This window comes from Chenopodium album, chromosome 26 (genome assembly GCF_948465745.1).
Source record: "Chenopodium album chromosome 26, dcCheAlbu1.1, whole genome shotgun sequence".
Taxonomy (NCBI): domain Eukaryota; kingdom Viridiplantae; phylum Streptophyta; class Magnoliopsida; order Caryophyllales; family Amaranthaceae; genus Chenopodium; species Chenopodium album.
The window spans coordinates 18,628,484-18,635,846 of NC_137859.1; positions in this window are offsets into that span (position 1 = coordinate 18,628,484).

The following is a 7,363-nucleotide window of genomic DNA, read 5'->3' on the forward strand; positions in this document are numbered from 1 at the left end:
GCTTTTTACTAAACACCAAGACTGATCCATGGACTATTCAGAAATACGAATTTAATTAAATATGATTTTTAAGCACTCTCGGGATTAAATACTGAACCCGACCAATAATGGCGGTGAAAGGTTGTTCATCATCGGGTTTGGTTTTGGGGAGACATTTTTAGGTGTCTACAGAAGCCCCCACTTTGACTGAGTTTGTAGAAACGTTAGTTTCGAAAACGATAGTCAAAGTATTCGAGTGGGACGGAGAATGATTTAAGACGTTCTGCGATCTCAAATCACTCTGTATACGCCGATACCTGCAGAAAAATGTTAGTTCTACAGATAAAATAGTAAAGGGATAGAATACGTATCTGACACCAGTGTATCAGTGACAAATGAGTTTGGAAGCTTCATATGCTTGAAGGAATCCACCGGATCATGTTTCGCTGAAATGCTTTCCATGCCTGAGGAAAGCCGACTGATGAATTTGGTAGTTTTCTATGCTTGAAGAAATCTACCGGATGACATTTTCCATGCTTGAGGAAAATCGACAAATGATTTTGGCGGTTTTCTATGCTTGAAGAAATCCACCGATAATGTTTTCCATGCTTGAGGAAAACCGACAAATGAATACTTTCCATGCTTGAGGAAAGCCGATGAATGAATACTTTCCATGCTTGAGGAAAGTCGATGAGATGAATGAAATTGCAAGTCTCTGTGTATCGAGAACCTTGCGCCATGAAATGATGGTGGTTCGATTGTCCCCGAACGTGGGCTGTAGATGGTCCGCTTGTCCCCGGACGTGGGCTGTGGATGGTCCGCTTGTCCCCGGACGTGGGCTGTAGATGGTCCGCTTGTCCCCGGACGTGGGCTGTAGATGGTCCGCTTGTCCCCGGACGTGGGTTGTGGATGGTCCGCTTGTCCCCGGACGTGGGCTGTAGATGGTCCGCTTGTCCCCGGACGTGGGCTGTAGATGGTCCGCTTGTCCCCGGACGTGGGATGTGGATGGTCCGCTTGTCCCCGGACGTGGGCTGTAGATGGGGGCTGTAGATGGTCCGCTTGTCCCTGGACGTGGGCTGTAGATGGTCCGCTTGTCCCCGGACGTGGGCTGTGGATGGTCCGCTTGTCCCCGGACGTGGGCTGTGGATGGTCCGCTTGTCCCCGAACGTGGGCTGTAGATGGTCCGCTTGTCCCCGGACGTGGGCTGTAATTGACACCTGCAAAATAAAATTTGCCAAGGGACTCGTATAGACCATGATTGACTCGACCAACTGACTTGACCAAGTTTGACTTGACATGACATGTGTATGACTTGTGATTGTGTGTGTGTGTGTATATGTATGATTTGAGTGTGTGCGCAGACACAAGCAAACTAAGATGCAAAAGCAAAAATTTTCCGTCATTTTTGTCATGAGTGGAGGGTACCGACTTTCTCCCGAAAAAGAAAGACATGAAAAAGATTTTATTTTCGAACTTCCCTCGATGAGAAAATTTTGAAAAAGTTTTTGAACTTCCCCAAAAGAAAATAATGAAAAAGGGGAAGAAGTTTTGAACTTCCTCCTTAAGCAAGACGAAATGAATCGTATGAATTGAATTTCTTGTCTTGAAACAGTTTATGCATGATGCATGCTCTTTGGCCAGGAGGCTAAGGACAATTACATCATGTGACACGATAGATGAATGAACTTAGGTTATGGAGCTAAGCATCATATATGGTGTAAGAAACGATCTTGAACGCCACTTAGGTCTAGAAGCTAAGTACGTATATAGACGAAGTGATTATTGCATAATGAATGTTGCTTAAGTCAAGGAGCTAAGCACGATATGCTTTGTATGATTAAAAATCACAGATATATAAATGTAACTCAGCACATTATGCGATGCATGAAACAATGAATATTGCTCAGGTCAGGAAGCTAAGCAAGTATACAATGTTTTTTCTAATGAATGTTGTCTTCAAATATGATGACATGCACAGTGTTGAAACAAGATTTCATGATAGAGGGTTCTTAAAGGGAAGGATGATATGGCTATGTATGTGTGAGTGAAGTGTGTGAAAGTGATACTGAGGTTGGCTGCAGGGTTGTGGTGATGGAAATAGATGTGAGAAGAGTCAAAGATGATGACTCTCGTTAGGCTGGGTAAGCTAAGTGATGTGGGTTCAAGCCCCCAAGTCTAGCTCTAAATGGGTAGGGATAAGCATTGGATATTCTTTGACTCGATCATGCACATATATGAATATGAATGTGGCCGCACCTCAATGCGAGGTTGCCTACGTATCCGTTAGGAATCAGGCCGAACGTAGCTTTAACCGAACCTTGCACAAGTGTATGTACACCTCAAAGAGGTCTTTCAAGGGTTGTAATGTGGTTAAGTTGATGGTTTAAGGAAGAAAGGGATAAAAGGCTCAAAACCCGAGAGAAACTCCCCCGAGATGTGAAATTGTGTATTTGAATACTTTGAATTTGCAAGTTTTATTTTTCACATATTTTTTGCTTTGAAATTCTTTTCTATCTCTTCCTTTTTTTTTTTTTTACTCTTTTGAATCAATGTAGGCAATCTCAGATCATGCGGTTCATCACTCACTTAGCATTCATGTTTCTCAGGCACGGTACCAAGCACTCGATGAGAGACGCAATTTGAGACGTGTTCATATCGAAGACATTGAAACACTTGCCTTTAGACATTGTTTTTTTTTTTATTTTTATTTACTTTTATTTTTTATTATTTGAACTTGCTTTCTTACTGTTACACAAATTGCACATCTTTCCATCCCTGGGTTAAGTGAATGTGGGTTGAATAAATAAGGTCAATCGTTAGACGAGGCTCAAAGTGGTTGACGAAGAAATGGAATGAGTGTTTGAAAATGTTTTAAAGGAATGAATGGGTTGCAAAGGTGCCTCAAATCATGGGTGTACCTTGTGTTTAGTTCGGCAATTTTTCTTTTTAAAAAAAAGAAAATTGCTATGATCGATATATAAAGAAATAATGCTCATTTTATTGATGGAAATGGTGAATAAGATAACAAAAATATCAAATTATAGAAAGATGAAATCTAAACACTAAACTTAGGATGGGAAATCTATGCTAGACTTAAAAGGGCGGAAAGGAAAAAATCATGAAATCTTGCACGAGGAGCTCGTCGTGCGCTTTGTCTTCATTGCTGCTTGTCATTTTTTACCACCTGGAGGGACTGGAAGTTTGTTGGCATCAACAAGATCCTGAATAGCATCCTTCAAATTCCAGCATTGTTCGGTAGAGTGACCCCTTCCTTGATGGAACTTACAATGGGCATTGGGGTTCCATTTGGCGCTCCTTTCTTCAGGTTTGGGCTCTGGAAATGGCCCAATTGGTGTGATCAAGCCTTGTCCGTAAAGGCGATCAAAGGCCGCATCATAAGTCATTCCTAAAGGAGTGTAGGTTCTCCTTTTCTTGGGCTAATACTTCATTGAGATCAACTTGGCTTATATTGTTGGTAGTATTTTCCTGCTTAGAAGACGAAGAAGAAGGAAGGTCGTTCTTCTTGTTTTTCCAAGTGTTGTTATTGTTACTACCAGCAGTCTTTATTAGCTCGTCCTCGATATTGATGCCAATGTCATATACAGCTTCAAAAGTGTTCAACGGAAGAAATTTGAGATGTTGCTTGTACTTGTGAGTCAGATTTTGGATGAAGAGGCGAATCATCTCTTTTTCTTTGGGAGGATCTACCAAGAGTGCAGCTGTTTCCCTCCACCTATTCAGGTAAGCAGTGAAGCCTTCATTCTCTTTCTGCTTGAGAATTGAGAGTTCACGTTCAGAAGTTTTACTTTGAATGTTACACTTGTAACGGTTCATAAAACTGTCGGTGACATCTTGCCAAGTCGCAGTACATTTGGCATCTAGGGAATAAAACCATTGTTGGCAAGCATGTTCTAAGGAGAGAGGGAACACTGTAGGGAAGAGTGTTACGTCCAATCCCTTAAGAGCCATGGTTGCAGAAAAAGCCTTCAAATGAAACATCGGGTTATCAGTAGGCTTGAACTTGGGAATGTCAGCGGTGGAAAATTTCTCGGGAAGCCTATCCCTTATGTTCAGAGAAGTGGCAGGTTGCTCGACATAGGTAAACTCTTCAGAGATCTTACTCATCTGTTCTCTGATCTTGTCTATTGCAGCTATAGTGGCATTGCTTTGATTGTTTTGCTCTACTGTGAGAACCCTGGTAGTGAGTGCTTCCATCATAGTAGACAACCTTTCGATGGCCTGGTTCATGTTCTCCATATCTTCCTTAGTGGCCATTGGTTGAAAATAAATGGGAGATGGATTCTGTGGGGATGCTTGTGGTGGTTTTCTTGTACGCCTCTTAGGTATAAGAGGTTGGTGAGGTAGCGACTCAAACCGTAACAGTCTTCCCCTGCTTCTTGACCAAGTGCTGTGAAATGAAATAAAATCACTTAATTGTTTGACTCATTGCTCAAGATAGGAAAGGAAGGAAAAAGACATTTGAAAACAGGTGAGAAAACTCCACTCATTTTTTATTATGACGGAAAAGGTTGCATGAACCTAGTATACGATCATAAACGACATGGTGCACGACTCAAGTCGGAACATAAAGAAAGTGTGTGGACTATACTTGACTCGTAAGTGACTAAGTGATGTTATAAGACTCGTGGTATGATCGTACGGCTAGACATGTGAACAGTAACCAAAATGACTCATGCGAGGACACGGAAAACTTGACTGACGGCTTTTTTTTTTTGAAAAAACCACTGTGACACGGTATACATTCCCGTGCCACAGTACGGTACCCCGTCAGACGGTGCACTGTACCGTGACACGGTCAATTTTTTTTTTTTTTTTTTTTTTTTTGAAAAACCCACCGTGACACGGTACACATTCCCGTGCCACGGTACAGTACCCCGTCAGACGGTGTACTGTACCGTGACACGGTACACATTCCCGTGCCACGGTACGGTACCCCGTCAGACGGTGTACTGTACCGTGACACGGTCAATTTTTTTTTTTTTTTTTTGAAAAACCCACCGTGACACGGTACACATTCCCGTGCCACGGTACGGTACCCCGTCAGACGGTGTACTGTACCGTGCCACGGTCATTTTTTTTTTTTTTTTTTTTTTTGAAAAACCCACCGTGACACGGTACACATTCCCGTGCCACGGTACGGTACCCCGTCAGACGGTGTACTGTACCGTGACACGGTCAATTTTTTTTTTTTTTTTTTTTTGAAAAATCGACCGTCTCTCGATCGGTATTCTGCGAATAAGGGGAGGATACCATCCGACGACACAAAAACAAGACTTCCCTAAAATACGGTCAAAAAGTGGTGCACGATTTAAAAATGTGTGAACACTACATGTAGTGATAGACGCGTGTTTTGACCGTATAGCTAAACATGACACCAAACTGGACACATAGACCACATACGCACACAGAACCAAAAAAAAGATAGACGGGACATTTTCCTGGGCACCGTGTCACGGTGCTGTCTTTCGTGACACGGTGCAGTCCACCGTCAGACGGTAGTAAGTACCGTGTCACGGCAGACTTGCTGTGACGCGGTGCTCAGTTCCAAGCCTTTTTGTGACATTTTTCCAGATTTTAATCGATTTTATGGTCCGTACTAATTACTAAGTGGAAATAAAAAAAACCCTCGGTCATAGATTAGTCCAAGAAAAAAAATGAACAAACACATGTGGGTTAGTATCAAATAAACCACGTAGCATTTAGTCACGATGATGCAAAAACGTTCTCAACCTAAAGTCAAGTTCTATGTTCGACTATGGTCAAGCTTTGGGTGTCAAAAGGGTACCATGGTTAAGAGTTTGGACGCGTTAGCAAGGCAGCCACCCTTGAGGGTGTATGCCAACGGGCGGCTCCGCGAGTTCGTGATGAAATCGAACTCGACTCCATGGTTTGGGTGGATTTAATAACTCGGATGAACCCTTATTGCCATGAGCGTTTTTAGGTTAATAGAGCTTAAATCCCCCGGGGCTAAGACGTATGTAGAACACATACGGTTTTTCAGAAAAATCGAAGGAAGTCAACTGTGAGAAGAGAAAATAAGCCACCGGACTGATTTTAGGACTGCCGTGACACGGCAAAAATTCCCGTGTCACGGTACAGTGCACCGTCAGACGGTACATTGTACCGTGACACGGCAGACTCTGCCGTGACACGGCAGTCAGAAAATCTGACCGGTGCCCTATTTTTCTTCGTACGCAATCAAGTTGTTCAATTTTTCCTACGGGACAGATCTAATTCGACGTTAGAACGTCGATTGCTTATGCAAAAATGCCAAATTAATCACAGGAATATTTTTCAAGAATCTTTCAAGTCTCATCCACTCATCTCGATTAAATACCGATCACTCAAATCGACAAATAACCGAGAATCCTCCCCATTGGAGTCGCCAAATTGTAGGCGTCGTTCGAAGTGCGCTACGTTAAAGCATAGTGGTGAATATGCTTGGAACTCATAGGAAGTGGGAATTGACACAACGATTAGGGACACGATTAGGGACAAGGAAAGTAGGGAGCCGCCAACAAGTTTTTGAAGGAACTTGTAAACCGTTCACGGATCATTATAAGGCAACCACGATTAAGGGACAACGATAGGCAACAACGATTGACCCGTGAAGGTTACACCCCATTCATAATCCATGAGATTACTAACTCCATATGGTTCGGAACCACGAAAGGAGGATCGGGGATGATGGTACGAAGTGAGTCATGGAGTCACATTCGCCCGTATTGGCCTCTACTCGATTCTTATATTGAAAAGTATTCCTGTGATCTCAAAGGCATACAAACAAAGATTCAATTTGCTCCAAACTATTATTATGCTAAATTGGTTGAATATTAATGCAACACATAATTCTAAAATATTGGTGATCACTTCGATTAAACAACAAGATTAAAAAGGAACCTAAACCGGTTGTCCAAATTATCTTATTAAGCGTGATATTCAATTACATATTCCCTTTAAACATGCAATATGGTGATCATAAAATAATAATAGAACAAACATTAATATTGGAAGCAATATAGCAATAATTCCAACAATATAAAATCGTTAGAAAAATAATAGAAATAAAAGGAACATGATTCCTTACTTTGATTTTGTTTGCTTGCTACTATAAAAACAATAAACGCGTTAGTAACTTCAAGGAAAATAATTAAACAATAATTAAAATGGAATTAAATTAAATGAGAATTGATTTGGGCCAAACCCTCAAACAGTTCTACCTTTCACGCCGTGGCTTAAGGACAGAACCTCGGGTAAAGTATGGACTCCTTGGAGTGCTTAAGGAAGGTATTTTGAAAGAGAGAAGGGTAGGCTAGTGTTTAGGCTAGAGCATAGAAGAGAAAATGAGAGATTATTTTGATGC